The 27,366-nt window shown below is 41.3% G+C and overlaps 1 long non-coding RNA gene across 1 annotated transcript in view; it reads right to left on the bottom strand.

Annotated features, from left to right (window-relative positions):
* Positions 1–312: 312 nt before the first annotated feature.
* The window catches only part of LOC130141112 (uncharacterized), a 62,505-nt gene continuing 35,451 nt past the window's right edge, over positions 313–27,366 (bottom strand). Inside the window, exons 2-3 of the long non-coding RNA XR_008818980.1 lie at positions 3,570–3,690; positions 313–623 (exon numbers count right to left, since the gene is read on the bottom strand). This is a non-coding gene — a long non-coding RNA (uncharacterized LOC130141112). The remainder of the gene's footprint in view (positions 624–3,569; positions 3,691–27,366) is intronic.

Raw genomic sequence — 27,366 nt, 5'->3', positions numbered from 1 at the left:
GTGGGAAGGATTGGCATTGGACAGGTTCATGGAGAACTGTCTCCCGTGGGAGGGACCCCAGGCTGGAGCAGGGGCAGAGTATGAGAAGCCCTCCCCCTGTGGAGGAAGGAGTAGCAGAGACAGCTTGGGATGACTATGGACTGACCTTAACCCCCATTCCCCATCCCCCTGTGCTGCTGCAGGGGAGGATGTAGAGAAAATCTGGAGTAAAATTGAGCCTGGGAAGAAGACAGGGGAGGGGGGAAGGTGTTTTAAGATTTAGGTTTTATTTCTCATTAACCCACTCTGATATGACTGGCAGTAAATTAAACATATTTCCCCAAGTCGAGTCTGTTTTGCCCGTGACGGTAATTGGTGAGTGCTCTGCCCATCCTTACCTTGACCCACGAGCCTTTTGTTATTTTTGTTATTTCTTCTCCCCCCTGCCCGGCTGAGAAGGGCAGCGACAGGGCAGCTCTGGTGGGCACCTGGTGTCCGGCCAGGGTCAGCCCACCGCATCTTCCACAGTGAACAAGGATGCAAATGGTTCAGCTTCTCTCCAGAGACTTTGTTCTCCCTGGGAGTTCATTGTATATCCTTGTCATATTCAGACTCAGTGACAATGTTTTCTTCCTCTTGATGTGCTGGAAGAAGGATATTGAACTATTTTTTATTCTCTTAGCTAGTTAGATCTCAGACTCATCTTTGGTCTGCCTAATAATAATTTCAATAGTATATCTGTCAGTCTTTATGATACTTCAGGTTTTTTTCATTTGGACATGTTTTTAGCTTTTGGAAGGACACCTTATTCTAATAGCCTCTCTTTGCTGTTTGGAAATGACTGCTTCTTTTTACTTTCTCAGGCATGTCCAGTAAATCCTGTGCATTGGCATCATGCTTCCTCTTTGGTGTCCTTCTGTAGCCTTCATGCCCCCTTTACATATTTAATTGTCTTAGGTGCCACTCTGTTCATTCTTGGTAAACTTTCTCATTTTTACATAGTTCCACGTGTTGAAATGAACACAGCAGTGGTGAGCATTTTGGGCCCTATTGCTCCCCAAAGATACTGAATCCATGACTGTTATGTCATTCTTAAAGAGCAGTCTTAATGTTCAGCAAGATATATATGCATCTATGTATATATATACACACATGTATGTGTGTGTATATATGTATTTATTATATATAATTGTGCACATTGAAATATAGGGCAGATGTGGCCAGTAAACTGAAAAGAAAGTGCAAAAGAATTTCTGGTTTTTCCCAGATATAACCAGCCATAAGCGAGGGTTTGTTTGGATCTAATCTTGTTTCTGAGTTTGCCTGAAATATACGCTGATAATAATTAGCATTTACTGCATGTAGCTCTCAAACCCTTCTAAGCATCATTATTCTTCTTTGCAGAGCAATTATGAGCCACAGAACAGTGAAGTGACAAAAGACAGTACCTATGATTCTTCATTTCACTCTGCTACATATATTGGCATCTCCTCTATTTACCAGGAACCACTAACTCTGCAAACTACTGGGGGCATTGCTTTCCAGTCATGCTGTTATAATTATAGTTGATTTTATGTGGTGAACATGCCCAGATGAGGTGTTCACAACCTTATTTTCAGTCTCTTTTCTCTGCATATAACAAATACTTGTGTTGTAACAATATAACATAGCATGATTTTCAGGCAATAGATACCTTAAGGTAACTTACTAATTTCTTCAGCTTGTTTTGCATTTCATAGCTCAACAGGGCATTCTGATTGAATAAGGCAATACAGCCACAAAGCCATTGTTGTTGGGGCTCTGAGCTCAAGGATATACCCATGATTCATGTGGTACATATTCTAGAAAAATCTGGCCCTACAGACCAAGTAGATGTGGTGCTTACAGACATGGTTTGGTGGTGAACTTGGCAGTCCTGGGTTAATAGATGGACCTGATGATCTTAAAGGTCTTTTCCAACCTAAATGATTCTATGACTCTATGATAAGAATAGTAGAGCACTATCTTTCCAAAAGTACACAGTCTATAAACAATACCCCATAAAATAGGAAATAACTAATAGCATCAAACCTAAGTGTATAGATTTTCTTTGCCCAGTTCTTGTCCTATGAGATGTACAGTTATTCCTTTTCCACTTCACCTTTCTGACTCCAGTTTCTTCTAGTCTATGTTACTCATCCAGAACTCAGTAAAAAATAGCCTCAGCTTTGCATGTCTCACTCCCAGGGAGACAACCTGTCAGCACAATAATTTTGCATATTAGTCTGTACCGCTCTAGAGCCTACACCATTTTTTCCACAGTAACTTGCATATTGGTATTTTAAGTTCTAGGTCAGTTCACTGACCACAGTTTAATTTTGGGGGTAGAGTTACTTGCTTCACTAGCCAACCAATTTGTTTTGTTGAGACCTGCAAATGATAGAATATAGGAAGGGAGTACCTTTTCATTACAGGTTTGGTGGGGTTTTTTGAATCTACATTTCCTTTCTGCAAAAGGGAAACACATGCTGCCTCAGCTAGTATGGCACCAGAAGCTTGATGGTTTTTTCTCTGAATTGACCACTATCAGCCATTAATTATCAGTTAAAGCAGGGTCACAGGATTTACTTCCTGTAAGAACTATAGAGAAGAAAAAGCTGAACTGCATACTACCCAGTGGGTAATATTTATCAGCCCTTCCAGTACTCTCACACACTAGATGTAGTAATGCTTTGACGGTAAGTCAAGCTCTGTGTTGCATATCATCTTAAGCTGGAATACCCAGAAACTACTCCCTTTAACCCCATCTTACCAGTTTTGTCCCAAGTATAGCTATGCACATTGCCAGCTGGGGGAAGGAAAAAAAAAGGCTTTCTTTGGTGGGCTTTCTTTAGTGTTTAATAGCATGCTGCTTCTACAATTTCTATGTCACTGTCACACCATTCAGTTGCTGTATGGATCAGGTACCTTTATGTACATAAGCGCATCTTGTGATCCATGAAAATTAATCAATTTGAATATTGTATTTATGAAAGCATCTAACTTTGTGCAGACAGGAAAAAACTGAGAGCTGAAGAGTATACAGTATCATTCCATAAACAGCAAAGATATTGTATTGACAGAGTTACTTATTCTTCAGCTGTCCACATCATTTTGTTACTAAATGAATATTTCATAAGAATGTATACTAGTTCGATAGACTTATTTATTTGTGGATGGTTCTTTGATGTGATTTTATAGTGGTGACACTAAGAGGCCAAATGCTGGATAAAGAGTTTCCCCATTTTTCTGTCTTGTGACTCAGAAAGAGGACTGTCAGCTCTCCCACATTGCCTGGTACAGTACCTTGATTGGAATTTCACCTCCAAGACACAGTAACAATAGAAGTTTGGTACTCTACCAATATTTAAAATTCCCTTACAGTCATTGCTAATTTACTGATTCTTAGCTCTGCTGAATCAGCATCATGGAAAGCAATGTCTTCCCTTAATCACTGACAGAAAGCAGTGCCTCTGCAAGGGCAGAGTCAACTAAGAACAGGATTAGGGTAGACTGACAGTAGCTGTATCAACTCCTATACAATCGTTTTAAAATTATCTAAAATCACTAACCTTTCACTTTTGGAGCATGGGGTTCAATTCTGTGTTTAGCCATGCATGAAAATGAGTCCAGCAATCTTGGTTTAGCCTCCACAGAATCATTCATGTAATTTGCCATGACTGGCAGATTTTGCTGTGGAGAAAGAGTGAATACAAATTAGAAAATAAAAGTGAGGTTTTGTCAGCTTGAAAAATCAAACATCAATAAATCTGAATGTCAGAATCACAGACAGCAAATCCAGATCTGAAAGCTTGGACCTTTGTGCAACCCTCACACGGACAGAATAAAAAATGGAATAGAAGGCAGGATCTACTGTAAGCACAACGTAGCAGTCATCATAGCATCAGTGGAGCAGTCACTGAAACCAATACTGTGAGTAGGATGGTTGCACACCAATGGACTACTGAACTCCACTCCTCGACACTCATGGTGTCTCCTCATCCACAGGAGGGGCTCTCAGAACTGCCCACCCGAGTATAGCAGGCAGCTTTGTGTCTCAGACATGCCCAACATCGTGCGAAGGCCAGTAGCCCTGCTTCACCTGTTGCCAGCAATTCTGGGGTGCCGCTCAGAATAGAAGTTAACAGTCTATTTCTGGACAGCGAGGAAGACTGCAAGTGCCTCTTCTCCATAAAGGAGCACTTTCTGAACAATAAAAAAAAACCAAATTAAAACCTATAAATACACATGAAAGAGAAAAAAAATAGGAAAAGATAAAAATAAGAGTGAGAGAGAAGTAAAGAATGGCAACCCCTCATCTGCCATAATCCTCTTCTCACTTGCTCTGGGTGACTAACTCAGATCTAAACCCGAGCCTCCCATACGAAATTAACCCAGGTGACAATCACTGAACTGCCTCAGTAAGGGCAGTGGACAGTCTTTTGACTCAGGCTGTACATAAAACTGCTCTGCGGTTAACTTTTTCTCTTTATGTACAATTTCTTTTCCTTCGACAAATACTAAACTTTGCATAATCAGAATTCTTTGAAAGTAACCACACTTTAATGATGCGCCGTCATTTCAAAGTTTAAACGGAACTGAAAAAATACGGTATCTTATCTCTTGTGACCCAAATCAAGACACGTGCCTGATGCAGATGGCTCATACACACTTTCAAGAAGGAAGGATGTCCTTATAATTGTTTACAGAACATCTGCCTCAAAAGGATACGGATTCTGACTGGAGCCCTGTGCATTACTGCAGTATAAATACTGTAAAACCCACCTACACCTTTCACTTATTGCTCTGTCTAAAAAATAAAAAAAAAAAAAAAAAGCCAAGGTGAAAAAAAGATAGAGAAGCACAAGAGGTTGGTTGGTTCAACATAAATATTAGCTGCAACTCTTCCTGTAAGATTTAACTGGTTTACTTTAATAAAAGCAGTAGCAGCATGTGTACAGCAGACACTAACAAAGGGGATGCCCAAAGCACCCACCACCTCTGCAGCTCTCCAGATTATAGTCAGCACTCCAGTCATCGTGTTACGTGGGGAACCCTGCAAATGCAACTCCAGCAAATCTAACCATCTTTGTTACTTAGCGAGGAAACTGCTTGTTTCCAACCAAAACCTTGCCCTTGCATGAATTCCTGTCTGATACACAGCGTAATTCAACCTGTTGTATACTAACTTTAATGTACAACAGCTGTCTAGCACAATGGTAGTCTATATTTGAATATCTAATAAAGATGTTCTGAGCTGTGATTTGTTGTAGAAAACTTTTCAGTTGTAGAATTTTTTTTAGATATTCCTTTCCCTTCTCTTGGATGTGTCTTCTGCATCAAAGACTATACAGTTAGGCTGGCGTTAGTGCTTTTTCCTCTCTGGATCTTTTGACAATGTGGTTTGCTTTTGGGAAGAGACAGTGCCACTAGCAGCAGGAATTAAATGCCCTGTCATACTCCTGTGTTGTAACATCAAGACAGTCTTTTAGCCCACATCTCATTTCCTCAATACTACTTCAAGAACTGTCATTTAACAACAAAAAAACCAAGCAAAGCAAAAGAATGACAGCAAAATCTAATTTAACCATCCTTTGGCTAAATCCACCAGGCACATTAGAACCTAATCCACCATAGTCTTATTTAAAAATGGGTGGCTGAAAGGTGCCGTAGGATTTATAAAAAGAAAACAGATTGTCTCAGAGGCTGATGCCAAATAACTCATTGCCTGAGTTATCACTCTTCAATCAAAAAGTATATGAAGAAACTACATAAGTCATTTAGACAGCAATCACCATGGAGTTATGCTGGCCTCTCATGTCAGTGATGAAACAGCCAAATTCCCTGACAGTGGTGAGTTATTCCTTTTATCACTGGCAGAGCTGCCAAAAGAATCATCAAGGCTACAGGCATGGAAAACATGAGGCCTCTCCAAATTACAGTGATAAAAATACAAAGTGTTTTATTACTATACTTTCATCTTCATAATTTAAGTTTTGAAAAAAATTACAACAACATCAGCCACAGTTAGGCAACAATGTGATTACTTTAAACTCAGCATTTAATTCCTGTAAGGAAGCTTTCTTCCAGACCATGATCTTTGGGATTCTGTTCCCACCTCCCTCTGCCCCCAATCTCTCTCATAACTAAACACCTATCTTTCAGCCCTGACAAAGCTAGTATAAAATACTGGGTGTTTTATTACAAACTGTAATTCAGTCACTTTGGAGGTGGATTTTCTTTCTGTAGTTATAGCAATGACTTAGTATAGGAAGTTGGTAATTTTTTATTACACTTTAACATTGCTAGAGAGGTCACATGCTGTAAGTGAGAGCATAGGTGTTTAGAAGTATTTTTCTGCCTGGCCTGATTGCCTTTAAAAATCCTAAAAAAGGGTAAAAATACATTCATTCTCTTGTATATTTTTAAATACTTGTTTTAAAAACCTAGCACGTACTGAAGAAATGCTAGTTTTGTGGGCCTGATTTCAATTTGAACAGAATTTCAGTTAATAATGTTGCACACATAAACCCTCTTTTAACAGCCCATAATATTAAACTGAAGACAGGATTGCTAAAGAACTTTGTTATTTTTTCTCCCTATTAAATCAGCGTTACAGACTTTCAGCAGATGTCTTTAATAGACATGGTTATTAAAAAAGTATTACATAAAATAAATTCAGACCATTTCTTCTGTATTACTTACTCCCACCATTAAGAGCAGAATTTCTCCTGTATCTTCAAGTTATTACGTTTATGCCTAATGCAAATAAACAAAACCTCATCTCCAGACACTATAAACCTCTGTCAGCATCCATACAATACCTATATTTCGAAAACTGTCACTGCTTTGCATTTACAGTAACTCCCTATTTTTACAGGTCTAAAAGCTAGCCTTAAGAATGTGTTCTAGTAGATAAGTTTCAGACCATAAGCACTTTCATTTTTTTCAAGCTGGGAAAAATCTACCATCTTTTTTTCAAGCTCTTGGGTGACAAAGAGGTTTTGTTGTGTCAGGTATTTTTCTGAGCTTTTATAACTCAAAAAAGAATTTCAGTTTGGGGTTAATTTCTTGCAATGTATCAGCTAATAGATATGTACCTTTGCAATTTTACTGTTTGGGAAATGTTATTAAATATAGTCATTTTATTAATGGAAAATCTCACCACAGGTGATGTCTCTGGGTCAAACTGCCCATAATACTACATGCCTGAGATAAGCGTATGAAGTCACATGTATGCTCCTGCCATGAAATAAGCCTTGTGATGTGAACATAACAGTTCTTTATCTCCAACAATTAGGCTGTTTATTCACCTAAGTAAATACAAATTTATGAGCTACAGATCTCCTCCATTTCCCTCCCATCTGCACAGGCATATAAACTGGGAGATGTCTGAGTACTCCTGAGTTCCTAGGCCTTGACCAGTCTTGTCTTCCTATTGGAATCAGCTTTCTCCCTCTACAGCCAGATTTCCACAGAAACCTAATGCACGATCAGATGGGAACAGTGGCAAGTTCTTGGTCTGAATAAGTAGGATACAGGAGCTAGGACAGCCTTCAGAGAAACATCTGGAGACTCTGGAGTAACTGTACTGAAAGCAGTGAAGTTATTCTTACATATTTATATATCTATATAAATAAATATGTATTTTTAAACCAAGCAGACTATTTGGTCCATTGACAGTACATAATACTCTTTCTTACACATTTATTGTGAGAGAAAGACAGAAACAATGGCATCATAGTTAGGTGGTACTATAGTTAAATGCACCTCCCCATCAGACCGCTAAATGTTCAACTTGTAACTCTACAATCGTCTCAACAAGAGACCTGTCAGGGTAAATGCATTAAACACCAATGCATGCAACAACTTTGAACTAGAAATACCATTGATGCATAGTTTTGTGTATTTCCTTGATGTTGGAATACAAAAAGATGCCTGAAAGCGCATCCAGAAATTCTTAGTATGTTGCCTTAAAGGTCCAAAGACACTTTGATTAGCTTTGAAGAGCATCACAGCTCTACGAATCCGATCTCAAGTGCTACGTGAATTGCTCATGTAATACTGGTGCTTTATTGTCACTGTTTGCTGTGCAAATCTTTACAGAGATATTCACAAAACCTTTAGGGTCATACTTTTTTCCAGCAGCAGGCTCTTTTATAGCCATTGAAAAGAACAGTTTAAGGCAATCATTAAGGGTTGTGGGATGAAACTGGAGCAATTTATTTCATAGAATAGAATATTTCAGTTGGAAGGGACCTATGACAATCAAGTAGTCCAACTGCCCGATCACTTCATGGCTGACCAAAAGTTAAAGCATGTTATTAAGGGCATTGTCCAAATGTTTCTTAAACACTGACAGGCACAGGGCATTGACCACCTCTCTAGGAAGCCTGTATAGACAGACAGAGGTACTTCCACACAAGCAGCACCCTAGCTTTGTGACTGAAGGGTCACCAGCTCAGGGTCATAAATTTAGTCAACTCACTAGATTTTCAGGCTTCAGGAAAAGAGTCTTCATTCAACAGTAATCATTATTTATGTTAAAATTTCAAGCTCTTTAAAAACTGGCAAGGAATTTTAAAGAAAATGAAAGCTATTTTCATTGTCCTCCTAATTCTGATCGAGGAAAATCACAGTGAGAATTTTTAAGTAAATTAGGAAATAAAAAACCAAAAGCTACCCCAAAGCTCTGATTGCCACTGAGGCATATTCCAATTCACACTATGAATTCTGATACTCCTTCATGGTGTTGAATGAAGAAACCTCATCTTTTAAACAGGAAAGCGCATCTGAGAAGCTTGTCCAAAGCATCCTAGTTTTAATATCCTCTGGTAGTAAAGCAGCCGTAACAACCTTGAGTTGCCCCCCAGACTCAAGACAGCTGTAGCTGCCTAGCTATATGTAGTATCCACATACAGCCCTGAAGTATGAGACATGAAGCACAGAAATTGTTTGAAAGAACTGCTGATGTGATTAGGCAACACCTGAATTGATCAGACACTTCATGGCATAAGTCATCTGGATGGCCCCAAGAAGTGTCTACATCTGAGAAAGGGAGTAAAAGAAGAAAAAAACCAAACCCAAGTCACAGTTCTGCTGTATCCCCAGATACAACGCAGCACAGCAGGTAGTCTTGCCCACCTTTACATCTTTTCTCTACTATGCACCTTGGCTGCTTCATCTGCTACAGACATAAATCACTGTTGCCTAGAGGGGCCAAAATTTATAAGGATGCAACCACAGACCAGGGAGTTGACGACTGTCTCTGACATCTGAGAACAGCTCTGAGTAAGCTGCTGCTTTTCTGTCAAGAGCAGGATCATTTTTTTCCCCTCTAGGTACACACATTTCATAGCAACACATTCTGTTGCTATTTAGGATTCACTGGCCACTTCCATTACAAACGTTCTTTTCCTGAGATTTACAACCAGAGCTTTTGTTACAATGTCCAGTGCCAGACAAAACTTGCCTCATTTTGGGTTTCACTGCAAAACCAGGACTATAGCCACCTTCACAGAAATTTTTGCAATTTTTTTTGGCGAGCTCGAGACAATTACTAGGTGATGTTAGAACAATACATGGCTTAAGGTCAAGAGTCCGCAAAACCTCTTCGACGGCAAAGTGATGTGGCTGTTTAAAAACCAAAAATAAGGAAACCTCTGCATTCAAAGCAGAATCAGCATTGAGTGGAGGGCTGAGTCCAATGACTGAAACCAAAGAAAATGTTTGTGTGAACCCCAGTGAGAATCAAAATAGCTGCATTTTGCACTGCTCTATTTATAACTCTATAATTTTAAATGGTAAGGCCAAAAATAGTCATTGCAATATGTCAGCTCAATGTAATTTTTCTTTCCAAGAGACATAAATCAGTCTAAATTTATTTTTTTTTAGAGAGTAGTGAAATAAATAATAAATAATTTTCCAGATAATTTTAGAGGGGTTTTTTGTACTGAAGTTTTAGTCCTTTGTGGCAGGAGTTCCTGGCATCTGAATACGGCCTTTCCCTCATCTGCCTTCATTTAGGCTATATGCCTATCAAGGGACTTCCAGAAATATGTAACGATTTAACAAGGCAGCTAGTTCAAGTGGGGGATAATTAGGCTTTCACCCTCCCCTTCCCTCTGTGCCACTGTTTTTACTCTCTCCGTCTCCATTGTACCCTTAAAAGCAGCGGATCTGCAGCCAAGCATTGCACACTCCCCACAGCCAGCAACTTCCTCTGAAGCTGCAGCGTGTAATTACAACCAGCTGCGAAGGGCTGCCGAGAGCAGGACAAGCAGCACCGTCCTGCCCAGACAGTAACCCCCAGGCTTCGCTCTGCAGACACCCCAAGGAGGCTCCCATGCTCCTGCATTAAAAGTTAAGAGTGAGCAACAATCTGCCCCCACTTCCCTGTACCAACCGAGATACTAAAAGGACGGGGTACTTCGGGCTCCATCCTGCTTCTCTCCTACCCCTAAATCCATTTCTTTGAAGGGAAGAAGAAGTTCTTCCATGGCCCCTGCTGCTCTGACAGACCCACGCCGGGGCTACCGGGCAGGCACACCGCTCTTTCCCCCCGACTGACAGCAGGCACTGCACACAGCACAGCGAGCTGTGCCATGAGGCTGTGGAACTGACAGTGACAGCAAATGGAGATTAAGACTCTTTTTTTAATTGTACTTGCTAGCTCCTGTGAGCTTCACCTGCAGTGCGGGATTTTAGCCTTTAAAACACAGAACCCTTGCTGCCAGTCGCCAAAGTTCAGGGTAAACCCAAACAGTATCACCTGAGGCGTTTGGGACTCAGGGATATCGGGTATATACAGACGGTGCAAATTGCCAAATGTTTTGCAGTCATTTAGCACCAAGACCACAGAACACATGCACTGATGAACTCTTATCTCTTAAAATTTATAGCTAAAGAAAGCAATACCAGCTGCATTGAACATTTTGCTCAAAACAACACAGAAATCTGTGATGGAGTTGGGAACTACAAAACTTGCATTCTTACCCTAAGATCACGTTAGAATTTCAGAATAATAGCATTCAGACAGTGAAACTGTATTATATACAGAACTGCAGACTCAAACTGTATAGATAGGTAGATACAGCTCAAGTGAAAGAATCCTACACCAAATCACCCTGGGTTTTCTCTTACAGGATGCTGACCTTCACACAGGTATGGTAGGAAGCTCTCACGAGGCTGCACAAACAGGAATTTCTGCAAAAGGAGGAGAATACAAAGTGCCCCATAAACCCATGGCATATACAATTAGGGCATCAGTATCGGCTGCATCCACGTGCAATGACTAATAACAGTAAATGAAAGTATCAGAAGGGCCGAAGTGATTTAGGAGCACAGCACGTATTGTCAGAATATATTTTACACTCTGGGAATTTAAAAATTCAATAAAAAATTCAATAATGGGGTTTGGTGTTTATAAGTCTTTTTTTTTTTTCCTTCCTTCCTTCCTGGGTGGAGGAGCACAGTCAGAACAGTAAATGAAACCATCATTCCAAAGTCGCAATGTTTTTTTGTGCCATAATACATAGCTGTGTGGGAATCCTGCCAGGTTCACCATTTGCACTTTCCTCATGGGTGTAATGCCTTAAACACTCCAGCTTTCACGCCATACTTTTCTTTTGCATTAGCGTTGCCTGTACAGCACACGCATCTACCTTTCTTTGCCTCTCATTGCAACACCGGGGGGCATTGCACCCTCCTCACTTCTCAGGCTATAGTTTTGCATTACATTGGCTTTGGCACTAAAACAGGCTTAAGAAATTGCCCTCTGCTCTTCGCCTTGCCCACTCTGTTTATCCCGATTCATTTCACTGACCCCTTTCCAGCTGATCTCATTAACACTAGCAAAAGAGGGAAGCAAAGGGTGGTAAACTCTGGTAAAAAGAGGGATAAATGAGCAATGAGCAGACAGACGAAAGCATGTCCTGGTTTTTGCTGGGATAGATAATTTTCTTCCTGGTAGCTGGTACGGTGCTGTGGTTTTAAATTTAGTATGAGAACAATGTTGATAACACACCGATGTTTTAGGTGTTGCTAAGTAGTGCTTACTTTAAGTCAAGGACTTTTCATCTTCCCATGCTCTGACAACGAGGAGGGGCACAAGAAGCTGGGAGGGAGCAGAGCCAGGACAGCTGACCCGAATTAGCCAGAGGGATGTTCCATAGCACAGAACATCACGCTCAGTATATAAACTCGGGGGAGTTGGCTGAGAGGCATTGATCGCTGCTGGGGGACTGGCTGGGCATCACTCAGCAGGCAGTGAGCAGGTATATTGTGCATCACTTGTCTGTCTTGAGTTTTATTCCTCTCTTTTTGTTGTCTCCCTTTTCATCATCATCATCATTATTATTATTAATCTCAATTATTAAACTGTTCTTATCTCAGCCCATGGGGTTTACCTTTTTTCCAGTTTTCCTCCCCATCCCACTGGGGGGTGAGCAAGTGGCTGTGTGGTACTTACATGCCAGCTCAGGTTAAGCCACAATGAAGTGGTAAACATTAAACCATCTTTGATGTGGGAGAACATACAAGGAAAAAGTGTTCTCAAAGAGCTTGGTTATTGGTAAATCAACTTTATTCCTTTGAATGCTTCTCTCTGTTACACATACTCCACTTTGCATGATTCAAAGTGGCAACCAGAACACTTGGAGTGGGACCTCAGAGCCTTCACAGACTGCGTAAGTTTCACTTTAAGCTAAGGCAACTGGGAAAGGAAAGCAGAATGGGGGCATAAGAAATGCACAGGGCAGCAGAGCACAAGGACAGGAAGGGTGCCTATAGCTTCCTGTAACAAAGGGGAAAAAAATACTAATATAAACCCAAGTGCCTGAGTTACTCAAAGAAACATCCCCAGAAGAGACCTGGAACAAGAGCCCAGTCCCGACCGCTGTCAGGGTGTTTGTAATTTACGGAAGTCGCACAGGTAGCACAGGGAAAAGCACACACATGAACTACGAAACTTTAGTAGCGTTTTGCACTCATGGTGACCTGGTGTCAATGATGAGTAAGCAAAGTGGTGAAGTAGCAGGAGAGGCTATATAGGCACAAACATATACCGCTGGAGTGCCTACTTTTTTGTTCTGCCTTTTCAATTTCTGATAACCTTCTGAAATTTAATTCCTTATTCTTCTTCTTTAAGATCAATCCAAATTCCTATTTTTCTACCTTCAAGGATGGGCTCACACACCTCACATAAAATCCTAATCTTGACTATTCATTCTGAATGTTTTCTTGAGCAAGAGCAAGCCCAGATGACCACCTCATTTTGGGTGATTTGCAGCTCCCAGTGGCCTGGCTACAGGATTTGCTAAAGGAAAAATCTTAGACTCCTAACTATGAACAAGCTTAATACCCAAACAAAAATGTTTAGGTTTTCATACACCTAACATAACAAAGCACTAACAATTCAGCATGCAAACTCAGAAGACGCTGTCATACAATTACCACCCTGTTGGTACCACTTTCCAATCAAACCACAGATTAGCTGAGGCCAGGAGATACCTCTGGAGATTATCCACTCCAAGCCCCGTGCTCCATGCGGGTGGCTCAGAGGTGTGTTCTGTTGGGGTCTGAATATCTCTGAAGATGGAGACTCCACAACTTTGCTGGGCAACCTCTGCTTGGTCACCCTCACAGTGAAAAAGCCTTATTTTAGGTTTAAATTGAATTTCTTGTATTTCAGTCTGAGCCCACTGCCTCTCGTCCTGTCACTGGATGCTACTGACAAGTCTGGCTCCATCTTTACACCCTTCCATCAAATATTTAGGTAATTTTTGTAGGAGGAACCATATCATAGGAAAAGGTTGACAAACACAAGCCTAAAGCACAAAAGGTCATCACTTCAGTCTTGACACATAAAAATATGCTCCACTGCTATTTTGCTATCAATATAATTAAAGCTGCAAATTCATCATCTACCCTTTTCAGCAAGGATTCTGTTCATCTGCTTTACTTGTGTATATTCTCTATGTTCCTCTGCCTGCTCAGTAATCCCTGGGATGATTTGATAGCAACTAAGTTATTTTATGCTTACAGATATACCAGCACAGTTCCAGTTAAAAAATTCTGCTGATTTATTTGTGTGTGAAACAAGAGGCCAATCCTGACTAAAGGCAAGCTACAAAACTCTGCCCAGCTAGCAACCTATCCGTCAGCAAACTATCTTTTCAGCACTTGGTGAAAACAACAAAATCCTTTAATGTTTGTTTTTTTTTTTTTAAAGTGTGATACAAATCAGGGAGTTTCTCATTTTTAGCAAAGAAACAAAAGGTAAATTTCTGTTGAGGTTTATACATGTACCAGCAAGTCTTTCCAGACAGTCTAGGAAAAATTGTCAACAGTGTTGTCAGACTTCAGAAAAATAATGAGTATCTTATTTCAACGAATGCAATTTGATCACTAAATCCAACCTTCATGAAAGAGAAATGCAGTTGTAGGTTTGGGGCCTCTTACACCTTCCCCCAAAAAGCTGACAGTTAAAAGCTTGTAAAAGCTGATGGAGCTTTAAAATCAAAAGCTTACAAATTTCAAAACACCCCTGATCTGCAATATCCTAACATTCCCTTCCCCCAAGTCATCTCTGGATAAAGTGTCCCAGTGGTGACCGTGCTTGAAAGCATGATTTTCTTTGTTACATTCAAGTTCTATAGAACTGTTCACTATACATTCACTGAAAATTTGGTCTTGGCTAACTATTTTCCTCTGTTAGGTTTTGGTCTTAGCAAAGTAAAACAACTATTGCAGTTTTGGCACAGCAGAGTAGGAAATTTTGGCGTTGGTTTTTTGTTTTTTTTTTACACTCCTTTTGCATCACGAGCAGCTATTAACTTGCCCTGAAATCAGAATGTACCAGTGGGGTGTGGGAGACAGTTTCTGGCTACATTTGCAAGCCTGGTAATTAGAGATAATCTTTTATTTTTATCTGTACATTTTTGAAAGCTAGTAACTGTAGTGCCCCAAACCTGCATTTTTACCATTTTCCTTCAGAGAAAAACTGCGATTTCAGGTATGCTGATCATGAAAAAGTCACTCTCAAGAAAGTGGACATAAGATGGCAGTGCAATGAATAGCAAAAAATCCTTATTAGCCTACAGGCCAAAGCAGAGATGGTGTAAGACTGTAAAGATGCAGGCTAGGCATGGATAGCTGTTCTGATTAAGGGACAAAGCATTAAGAAAGAACACAGCTTGTTAGAGCTGTCAGTATCACAGAGTGGCTGGAATTACTTAGAATGGTTCAAGGTAATAAATCTTCAGCAAATTACTGTACTTAAGAAAGGAGAAATTTAGACATTTTTTTCTGAGATTTGACCTAACAGTGAAGTACAGAAGGTTATGGAATATTTCCCCGAAGGAAGAGAAACAAGGCTTATCCCTGGCAAGTTTTGAAACCACACCGGAAAAAGCACTGAAGTACCTGGTACACAATAATCCTACACCAGGAAGGAGAAAGGCTAGATGATCTAAAAGGGCTTTTCCATCTCTGCTTTCTGTGATTCAGTGGTAATTCCACTGGTCAGTTCTATCTTCAAATACAGAAAATCTAACATCAACTGTAAGCATCCCCTGTTGAATGCAAATGCTGTAGAGTAACTTACCTCTTCACCCCAGTACAGAATGCAAATGCTCTTCAGAAATGAAAACAGATCCCATGTTCTAAGCTACTTTTATTGGAATATGCCTACATTATGGTTAGAAGAAAACACAATAAAAATGTGAACACTCACTGTGCTTGTACTTACAGCAGTGATCAGGCGTGAACGACCTGGACACTCACAGTAAAATTTCTAAATGTTGAATTGAAATTGTACAGATACTGTTTAATTGAGGTAGATTCTGTAGGTACTGATATAATGTTGCTCAGCATGAGTAAGAGTGATAGAATGAGAATCTGTGAACTTTCAAAGGTAGGCTTATACCTTTCTTACTTGCCCTTTTTTTTTTTTGAGCTGATGCTGAAGAAATAAAGAAAAAAAAGAAGTGGTATATTTTACATAGACTCCTCTGAAAATCTTAGTCTTTTCACCTAAAATAACCACTACCTAGTCTTGATCTCAGGTTTGGAAAGAACTGCAGTTATCTGCTCTTCTGAAATCCAGAGACACATGCTGTTCTTTGAAAGCTCTTGTTCTATCACAGTTGATCACAGGTGAGTAGCAAGGATTGGGCTGGCAGTCCCTCTAAACTTCATGGAACAGCTGAATTACATAAATGGTACTAAAAGTGAGTAAGGGTTGTAGGACTGGATGATGTATTAACAAAAAAGCATGCACAGAACGCATCAGCATTACCACATCAGTTCGTATGAGAAGTGTGCTTCTGAAGAAATTTCTCCTGATCGTTCCATCCTGTCTGGTTCATGCCGCTGAGCGGTGTGAAGCTGGATTACTCTTAATGAAGCTAAACTGGAAGATGTGTTGCAGCCATTACTGGCCATTCAGTCCAGTGCTCCAGACCTGAGCTAGTACGAAGTATCCTGCAAGGCATGCAGCACGGTCCTCAGCACCAGCTGGAGTCACTGTACAGATCCACTCCGGCTGCGTCACGCTACTTGCTAGCGCAGGTGCAGCCATAGCCCCTCCAACAGCCCCCTCCCCAAACCCGACACTAACGAGCCTGTCGGGAAGCTGATGGAGAACCCGGAGCAATACCACGCGCGTCAGAAGCGCGGCTCATCAGCGACTTCCACCTCCCTCCTCAATCAGGTTCTCTCGATCATCCCAGCACTGCATTAACTCGGGCCGAAATCCTGCGGGGCGGCTTTGCAGCCCGCACGCCGTTCGGTGCCTCGGGGAAGGGAAGGGAAGGCGGCCGCTCCAGCCGTTCCGCCCCGCCATCCCCGGCCACGCCGCCCCCGCCGCGGCACCGCGACCCGCCCCGGTTCCCCCCCGGCGCCCCAGCCGGCTCCGCGCTCCCTGCCGCCGCCGACCGCGGGGAGCTCCCCGGAGGGACCGGCCGAGCGCCCCGGGCCGAGCCCTGCGGTCAGGGCCCTCAGCCCCGCGGCACCGGCCGCCGGAGCTCCCGCCTCGCCCGCTGGGGGGGCGCCCCGGGCCCGCGCGTGCCCTGCGGGGGGCGCGGCTCCGCCGGGCGCTGCAGCCCCCGCAAGAAACAAGGCTGAGGCGGCGGCCGCCCGCACAGGGCCGTGTCTCGCCCGGGGAGCGGGACCGGCGGGGTGCGCCCGGCACCGGGCGCTGCCTGCCCGGCTGGCGCCGAGAGCGGGCCGGTGTGTCGTGTAACCCAGCCAGCAGTGCCACCGGCCCGCAGCGCCGGGGCTCGTAAGAACGGTGCCCGTCCAGGTGTGTCGGTATGTCGCATCCCGGCTGGGGGAAGCCGTGCGCTCACGCCTGGATCGGTGAACTGCTGCGCGGCCGCGGCCGCTCTTGGCTTCCTACCGCAAAGCTGCGGGGGCACCAGGACAGGGAGCAGCGCCCGGCCGCGGCCCCTGCCGCAGACTGTACTTTGCAGGGCTGGTCCAGGCCTGGCAGCGCCGGCACCCCCCCGGCAACCCCCCAGCCTCCTGCAGCTGCAGCAAACCGCCCCCGCGGAAAGCGGAGGGGCAAGGCGGAGCGAAATGCACCAGGAGTAGCTCGCCTTGGAGCTAACTTTACCAAAAATGTTTTTTTTTTTTTTTTTGAAAAAACAAACCTTTTTTTGGGGTAAGAGAGCAAATGTAAATGATGGAGATAAACAGGTGTTGCATTTTACCCGGTTTTCTATTTATCCCCTGCCAGATGCTGCAGGTTGGCCTTCTGCTTTGCAGCCATGCCAGTGCAGGAAAACAGAGGTCAAACACATAACACTGCCGGACAGGACCCTGACAACCACAGCACTCGTCACATGGAAGGAGACTGAAACATCTTGGCTCACAGGGCCTAGCAAAAGAAAGGGGACAGGGCTGCTCTTTGCACGGGTATCCACCACAGAGAATGTTCAGCCCTGAGAACAAGTGAAAACAGTGGAACTGGGCATCAGCACAAATATCTGAGCCACCCTCAGGTGGTGACGGAGGTCCTGCAGTGATCATCCAATCAACACAGCCTAGGCAAGAGGGAGAGCTCACATCTTAAGAATTTATAAAAGCAGCTGCTTCATGGACTTGGCAGTGTTAGATTTATGGTTGGACTTGCTGATATTAAGGGTCTTTTCCAACCTAAATGATGCTGTGAGTCTGTGGTGGTGCCTGCAGTAGTAACGGCTTGGGTGGCCTCTCAGTTTTACATTCCCGTTACCTCCTTACATCCAGTCTAGAAAGGATGAGGCAGCCCAATTCTGAAACAGCAAACAAAATGTCTTTTGAGCGCTCTCCACTCTGAAGAGGCACAATGCACAAATAAGAAGATGAGGAGAGCCCCTACCTACACATATGACAAAGGCAGGGTGGGCACACAGAGACCAGGCTGGGCCTGAGTGGTCGGGTGGCCTTTCTGCAGAAAAACAGACCTCCGACACGGGACAAGCAGTATGTATCAGCAGTGTCATTCTGTGGGAGAAAAGGCAAACGTCGTATCCGGTGTGTAAGCAGCAACTGCTCTGTGAGACGAGTGAAGTAACCCTCCTGCCTTACTCAGTACTATTAAGGCATCACCCATGACGGCAGTGCCTTGTTTTTGGCACCGCATTGCAAGAATCATGTTGATAACTGGAGAGAGCAGCAAAGAGCAATGAGTGATTAGAAAACACGACCTACAATGAAAGATCAAAAGACCTGCAATTGTTTAATATCCAGACTGGAAGACTGAGGAGGATTATGGTTTTCAAAGGAAAGGAGCAATTTGTTCTCCATGCCCATCATGAACAAGAAGTAATAGATTTAAATTTCAGCAAACTTTTTCAGTGATAAGCACAGTGAGATGCTGGAACACATTGCCTGGAGAGGTTGTGGTATATTTGTCACTAGAGAACAAGTTAAACAAACGTATTTCCAGACTGACATAAGCAGAGTGGAACTCCTAATGGGGATGTAGTTTATGACTGCCAGAGACCCCTTCCATTTTTTGCTGTTACTTTATGAGAGAAAAAAATGCCCTTTTTTTTTTTTTTTTTTGCTTTAAACACAATTATGATTCAATAAAGAGGGATACTATTTCCATTTCTTTTTACTGGCTTACTGCATGAATTGAGAAACCGCAAGTATTTCTGTATCTCAGCTCCCCATCAATAAAACGGAGGTAGTAATACACAATTTATGAGAGTACTGCGGGTCTGTAATGCATTATTGTAACCTTGTGGATGCTGGGAAAGAAGGCGGTATACAAATGTAAAATATTTCCAGACCCTCAGTTTCTTTTTCATACTTGGAATGCTTTAAATACTGCGATTTGTTTTCCTTGCTTCTCCAAGAGTTTATAGGCCAAGTACACTGTGATCTCTACCAGTAACAGCAGTGCAGCTCTTCCCGAAGAGGAACAAAACAGAGTTCAACACTGAAGCTGAGAAATGCCTCTAGGTTAAAAAAAAAGAATCACAAACCCTAACCCATTACATTTCATACTACTACAAGTTTCTTTTATCATGTAAATTTCACCAGAAGAAATTTCTGATTCAGAAACAGTGATCCTTTCTGCTCATATGCTGAAAGGCCTCCTGGAAAAAATCTACCTCCCCAAAACAATTGGTGAACGCGAACAGCCAACACTAGCAGTGGATGTTTAGAAGACCCGTCCAACTAAAGCAGAGCTGAAGTATCTCATTATTAGTTCCCTTCCAAGATGCAACAATGGCTTATATTCACTAGAACTTTAGAATATTATTTGTTGTTAATAAGGTTTATATATTACAAAAAAAAAAAATCACGTGAATATGGCATACTGTATAATCCAGAGCGATAACTGCAGTTCAGATCCACTAAAAATGTTGATCCCAAATTTAAATCATTTTAAAAAGCCTTATTCAGACACCTCTTTCTAATCCTCTTATAAACAAAGACTTCCTTTCTGCAGATTTCTGCAACAATATCCAAAATAAACCCTGCCCCCTCTTGCCATGCCAGGATCCTGCTCTCCTGTCAGCCAGGCAGCCGTTCCTCTCAGTAACTGATACAGACCCCCAGAGCCCAGTTTCTCTGTGGTACCAGGATGGTGGCTGTGACAGCGCAGTGCCTGCCGGTGTCCAGGACAGAAACTCTGCACGGGGAAAGCAAGAAGGACAGTGCTGGAGATGGAAATACGGCTATGGTACACATCAGTGCAAGGCCTACCAAAAAACGTTGGAAAGCCCTCCTTGATCCTCGGCAGGAACATTATCCTCATTCCTGTTGTCTGCTCTAAGATGACATTTTCAAGTCCAGTGCTGACATACATGTTTCCAAGCACACGTATATATGTATCAGTTTAGCAAGAGACTGGGCTTATTTACACATAACTTGTTCCTCGTGTGCATCTACATTTAAATGTTTAATAACACAATTCTGGAAAAGTAATTTGAAAAATAATTTCCTTTTAGCATACCAGCTGATGAGATGATTAAGTCACTAATACTTTGTAAGTTCTCCAGCTCCCAAGAGACCTCTTGCATTTGGTATTACTTGTAGAAGTGCAAAATCCCTAATTCCTACCTAGCTTAAGTCAAAACCCATTGCAATCAACTCGCTCTCTTAAGAAAAATATATTACAAAGATATCACAACAGACCTGCTGCTACATTCCATTGCTCTTTTTTTTTTTTACAGCACTGCTTTTAAACTGATTACTTCTCATTTATTGAAACTGAAGACAAGTATTACAAACTAAATTTAAAAGCATATTTGTATTATTTTAACAACTAGAGTTCTATACAGGAGTTGGATTACTTTGCTCTATACCATTTGAAGATGCAAAGAAAAGTTTTGCTAAGATATGATCAGCAATCAAATGCTTATACCACATAGGAAGTCAAGGAAAGTCAGACACTTAACCCTCACCTGTGCTTATCAAAAGCCTCCTCTGCAAGATGTATCATATATGGCTTTTGCTATTAAAAAAAAAATAAATCACCGTGATGAGCAGAAATTGAGAAAAAAAGAGATGATCTTATTAACAGGGTTGCTCAATATTTGGTACTATACATTATTTTGAACCTTTATTTTATGCAACTCTCTTAAGATGTCAAGTGATAGCACTGCAACTGCCATCTCTCTTCTGTAGCTGGGGAAATCCTTCAACATCCTTCAAAACCTTTTAGTGGGAAAATAAAAAAAAAAAAACAAACAGGAGAGTTGGTTCTCCTTGACTTCTGTCAACTTTCTGTTCTGTAATATTGTTTTTGTGTGCAAAGCCATCTACATCAACAGTTCTTCACTGGTCACTGTCAAGAGATTGTGATACTTTCTGGCTAGCTGACACTACGTACCAGTACAATTCAATGATAAAGCAAATTTCTAAGTTCTATCAAAACCAGTAAGTTGTACCTAGTCAAAGCCATCAAATTACAAACATACAAACTGGTGTTAGGCAATATAGTTTCTTGAATCAGCTACAGAGAGGTCAAAAGTAAGGCAAGAATGACTGCAGTTTTGAAGAAGGACCTTGTTTGTGGGTAGAGTCAATCTGAAAACTGAAGTAGGGAAGGAAACAAACATGTACTATTCTGACAAGTAGTGCAGGAGTATGAATCACGGAGGGAAGTAAAAGATGAGAAAGGAACTGATTCATTAAGATAACTGCAGTAGCCAAAGAAAGAGTGGACCTGCAAACCAGAGAGCATCATAGTTTAGGCAGGATACTAGAGTATCTATGAGAACTACTCTGATGTACTAGGACCATGAACTGATGGAAGGGGCGGGAGGAACCAAAATTGTACCAAATATCTAAAGAAAAGACATGGCATCCAAAAGCAGTAGGTATTAGGAAGTGCTCAAAGAGTGAGTATAGAATCAGTCACTGCGAAAAAGGCCAGAGAAGCGAGGGGTCAGGAAGATGGGAACTAGTATTGACTGGTCAAGGACTGGAACAGGGAGCCTGGAGGGATTAAATAAGGAAGAGGAAATGAATAGGTGAAGAAAGCAGCATGGAATGAGGGCAGAGAAAAAAAGGATGACTAGGAGAAGGACAGTCTGGAGGAGGCAGAGTATAAAGGGTCATAGTTGTCCTTCTGACAGAAGCTATCATTGCAAAGCCTGGAACAGCCCCTGCCAGGCCCGAATCCCAGCTGTGGAACCCACTGCCAAAGGCCTTTTGCAGTGTATGTGGAAAACACGCACCAAAGCAAATCCAAGTTTTTGCAAAAGATCTGAAGTTACAGAAGTGCAGAAGATCTGTACAGATGCCAGTATGTTTATGCTATATGCCAAATACAAAATAGCATCTCCCAAAGACAACAGCAAGTTTTGCCAAGCTATGCACTCAAATATTAGCAAATGCCAGAACTACCCTTACCATGCAGCCTTTTTCGTGTAAGTGTTATGACACTAATTACATGATCATGTGCTACTTTTCCCACAATGTCCTTACTTAAATAGAGCAGCTCTGGTGACAGCACAAAAAGCTATTCTCCATCTCGTTTCTGCTTCATTTGTTGCTGGAAATGGAAAACAGTAAGTGAAGCAGAGACTTCCAGAAAGAGAAAGGAGTATGTCACAGTTAAGACACCTGAAGAATACCTTGGTATGCTACTTCTATTCCTGCCCCAAGTTTTCCATGTAATTCTAGTTCCAGTGATCAACTCTGCAGACATACTCTGTATTCACAGTTTTGGTTTAGCCAGTGGAACTTGTGCATTCAACTTACCGACGTGCTATATATTAACTACTCCAAAAACTCAGATCTTATGTGCATTAAATGAGATGCTTGTAATTAATGCATACTCCTAGTACCTTCACATCTGATTTTGTCCTCCACAAAGCAGTATCAAGGCTTCCTTTTGTTCACACATGGGAACTGTGCACAGCAACTGTCCTTGACAAGCAACCTCCTTAATAGTCTCTAATATAAATTCCTATGCTTATGAAACACTCAGGCATGTTATGGATGCACACCTATAAGGAAGGCCTCAGGCCACACACTGAACAAATATGCAAAACATTAACCCCCCCCCCCAAAAAAAAAAAAAAAAAATTTCAGTAAGTCTTTACAGCAAAAGCAGCATGTGGCTGTTAACGCAAATAAGCACCTCCATAACCCTGCTAGAGAGGTTAAGCAGTCATGGAAATGTGGCAGAGGTTTCAGTGCTAGATTGTAAAAATCCTCTAGGGAGACTGGGCACATATTTAAGTCATGCTACAACAAAACTGGAACCTTTACACCACTGACAGTGTTACCTGTACATTCTAAGTTATAGACTTGTATTTTGATGCACAGACTTATCTAACACTGTCCATGCTAGACACCAAGACAGACAAATGGGAAAAAAATGGGAAAAAAAACCCCCAAACCAACAGGATACAATGATAATTCAAACGGTACGTCACAATGAACATTAAGTAGGTTAAATAAGGTGTTAATTATGACACTCCTCGATTTTGAATACCTGACTTTGCAGTCATAATAATGTTATTCCAAAATAGTTGTGTGTGGATAGATTATGGACAGATACAGACATAAAATTATTCTCATAAATGAGTGTCAAGAGAAACAGTATGTTCAATGCAGTGATTTTAAAGAATATTTTAAAGCAATAAATTGGTTAGTGTCCTTACATCTTTATATTTTATTATGAAAAAAACTTTTATTTTGAACAACTGTTGGGTTTATTAATGCTATTTAATAGTATTCATCATTCTTAAAGCTGACAATTATTCCAAAGCAACTGATTATTTTATTTGTCAGCTACACATATTAGGGCAACAACAGCCTCCTTGAAACAGGTTCTTAATCCTCATTAAGTTGAAGAGCTGTCAGTAAATATCATGCGAAAGACAAGGGTATTGATATTAGAATATGTAACAGAGGTTCAAATCCTGTTGTCCCAAACTTGGTTACAAGAGAAGATATTCTGTCCAATTAGTGAAAGGTGAAGACATCTGGAAGCACAAGGATGTAATGATACAAGCACACTTAAAAAATAACAGGGCCCACATGTTAAGTGGGACTGTGGGATTTCAGCCAAGATACACGTGTGTCAATCCTGATTCAACTAAACTCCTCTTTTAGAATTCTGTCTGTGCTTATGTGGCTGCAAACATTCAGATCCAACGAAGTTAAAAAGAACTGATGGAAGCTACAGGATTTCTAATGAACTAACAGAAGCTGTTGTTCCAATAGACCAAGATGTCATAATTTAAGAAAATTAACACTGTCTTTTCATCTACTTGCTAAAACGTCCGTGGTGGTGTAAGTGATATTATTTATAGCATGCTATGAATAGCTTCTTTTCAAGTGTGGATACAGTTTTTTGGATAAAATACATTAGAACAACTGCAGAGAAGCTAACAAGAAGTCTACCCAGCCCAGTACGCTGTATCTCCAGCAGCAACCAATAGACTATGCACAGGAAGAGTATCACTATATAATTGCCATGTTCGTAAAGTGTTTGTATCTCAGGGATTTCCTTGCTCCAGAGTTAGAAGCTTAATAGGTCTGTCTTCTGTGCTTTGAAAATGCACCCAGTCACTTTTATGGGAACACTAACCTTCCTGTCATACTTTCCAAAGAATACAGCATGATAACGCAAAATAAACTGTGCATAGTTTCATGCCAAGTTTCAAGATTAGCTGTGATGCAGAACAGATGAACTTTTGAAGCAGCATTAGATAAGCTGTTTAATTAAGCGAGTTCAGATTTCTTAGGAAAGCTACCGGGGTTGTTTAAAAGAGTAAAGAACTCTGCAATAGTAGTAGTAGACATGCACAGTGTCAAGTCAACACCAGAATTAGAAGGAAAGGTGAAAAAGAACCTCTCTCTTATGATAACAGAAAAGTCCATCCAGAATTAGTAAATCATGATTCATTTCAGCAAATGACAGAAAGGTCAATAACTTTGGATAGAAAGCAGATTAAAAAAACTTGCAAAATCAGCTATCTCACTTCTGAGAAAGCTAAAGGCATCCAAGGTAAATAGAATTGCTGTAATCCCCACTGCTCATCCCAAGACAAATTACTGGTTTTAGACGAGACAAGGAAGTTTTTAGGATGCATGATTCTGTAACATCTGTGCAAAACCAGAAATGAGAATTATAGTTCCTTTTTAATGCATCAAGGCTATTGCCCATGTTATGTAGTAGCATGGGCTGATAGGAACATACTCATAAAATGAAAGACTTGGCAGTAAGAATCTGACAGCTGCCTTGTGTATGCATTTCAGAGCACTTTTATTCTGGAGCAGTGGTGTTGGAAGCTTTGTGGAGAGCATTATATTTAAGGAGTCAGTGATCTTGAGAAATCCATTTCTGCTCTTTTGGGCCTTGTACTTCAGGCTTGAGAAGCCTGTACATTAGCACGAGGAGCCTCAGTAACGACCGCATGCCCCACGTCAGCCTGTGCTGTGTGCCAGTGGATGCTGTAACATTCCAGCCCCTCAGGAGAAGATACACAATTCTGCGTGGTCCACAACAGAAAAGGCACCGTGGCGTGGGTGGGAAGAGGAACCTCTTCACAGACAGAATCTGTGCAGTGTGCTGTGGGAAAAATCCATTCAGGGCCCCTCAGATCCACAAATGCGGGGTTCCCACCGTCTGAAGGGCCTAACATCTACTCAATCTCTGTATTCTTCTTTTTATTCTACCTTATTAAAACAGCTATTTTATTAAGACCTTTGTTATCTCATCTTTCCTATTGAGATCCAGAAAGAAAGAATCCTGCACCATCTCTGTCTCTCCCTGGCCTGGGCAGAACACTAGCTGTAGGTTGATTCTATAGGCCTTTTAGTGTTTGGAGTATATGGAAGTGTGGTCCCGGTGCCCCACTGATTTCATTTCATCCAAGACGAATCAGTTTGTACACTTAGATCGATCCACGATTTGAACAAAAATCCCAGCAAGTGAGAGTGATCATTGCATTCATGATCTGACCAACACAAATGTAAATTCACCCCTAATTTAAGATTAGCAAGTAGACTGCCTAGGTTTTATGCACAAGTACTATGGACTAAGACCTGAGGAAGAAATGGAAAACAGGATAGAGAACAGAAATGAAAGGGAAAAGCGGCTTAATTTTTTGAAAGACATGTTTCAAGATTAGGTTAGGTAGTTTACATAAACAGGGAAAGGAAGTAAACGTATGATAAATAAGAACTGGGCAGTAACTTTCTCCGAGAAAGTTTTATATAAGAGTTGTATTGCAAAAATGGTAGGACAAATTCTGTTTTAACTTACACCAACATATAATCACACATATGTGCAGCTTCCCTGGAAACCTGTCTCCTCAATTTTCTCCAGAGAAGTTAGCTAACAAAATTTCTGCTGCTTTTAGCTGCTGAAAATATTGGGCATGGAATACATGACTAAGTAATTCTGCAGGAATCCCATTGTTGCCAAATCTGAATTTCAGTTTGAATTTTAGATTATTTTAAGTTAAAAACATTGTATTATTCTAAGTTGAAGGACAGCATGTGCACTACTCCAGACACTTCAAGCCCTACTACTGCACATAAGAATTGGCGCTCTGAGGCAGATGCCACTGGCTCCAAAGAATTAATGCTTTTGAACTGGGAGACACACACTAGTTTTATTACCCAGTTAACTGAGCTCCCTGAATACACTTGGCTGTCTACAAACAGCAATGTGCTGTGACAGCTCAGGGATCCAAACTGTTATTACTGAAAAAAAAAGAAAAAGAGGGGATATCAGTTATTTAATTTGCACAACCTGTAATGTAAGTAGTTTAGAGAATGGACTATACAGAGAAGTTCAGCAGCTGCTTGTAGTATAATGTATTCAAAACAGGAGTCACTTCTGATTATGTACCGTTTCTAGTAAATCTCTAAAGTTAATTTCCTGTTATGCCCAGGAAGGCTCCCTCTTCAGAAAGGCAGTGTGTGGCCACAGGCAGCTCTGGGGGCAAGGAGGAGCAGGGAAGATTATAAAAACAGTGGAATCTTTCAGACCAGACTGAAGTATGTTTTTGCGGAAAAAATCCTTGGTAAGCAGCTGTAACCCATCGTAAGACAATGAAATTGAAGGAAAAGGAAAGAAAAGACTGATGCCTCCAACAAGATGAAGCTCAGTTCAGGTAAACAAATTTATGGGCATGTAGTGAGGCAGAACAGTAACAAAACCCACAGGCTGCAATGAGTTGTCAAGGTATGAGTCTTTGCAAAAAGACTTCTCTGATTTAATTTGATAAATAAAAAGTAAGAGGGAAGGGAAGAAATTGCACATGTAGGAAATTTAAAATGCCTTGAAGGTAGGAACAGGTACTGAGCTTCTTAACAAAAAAAAAAATTTAAAGAACCACCAGCAAAATAATTTCCATCCACTCCATCATAACCCAAATGTTTCCTTCTTTAATCTAAATA

This window comes from Falco biarmicus, chromosome 1 (assembly GCF_023638135.1).
Source record: "Falco biarmicus isolate bFalBia1 chromosome 1, bFalBia1.pri, whole genome shotgun sequence".
Taxonomy (NCBI): Eukaryota; Metazoa; Chordata; class Aves; order Falconiformes; family Falconidae; genus Falco; species Falco biarmicus.
This window is presented reverse-complemented; position numbering and strand designations above follow the sequence as displayed.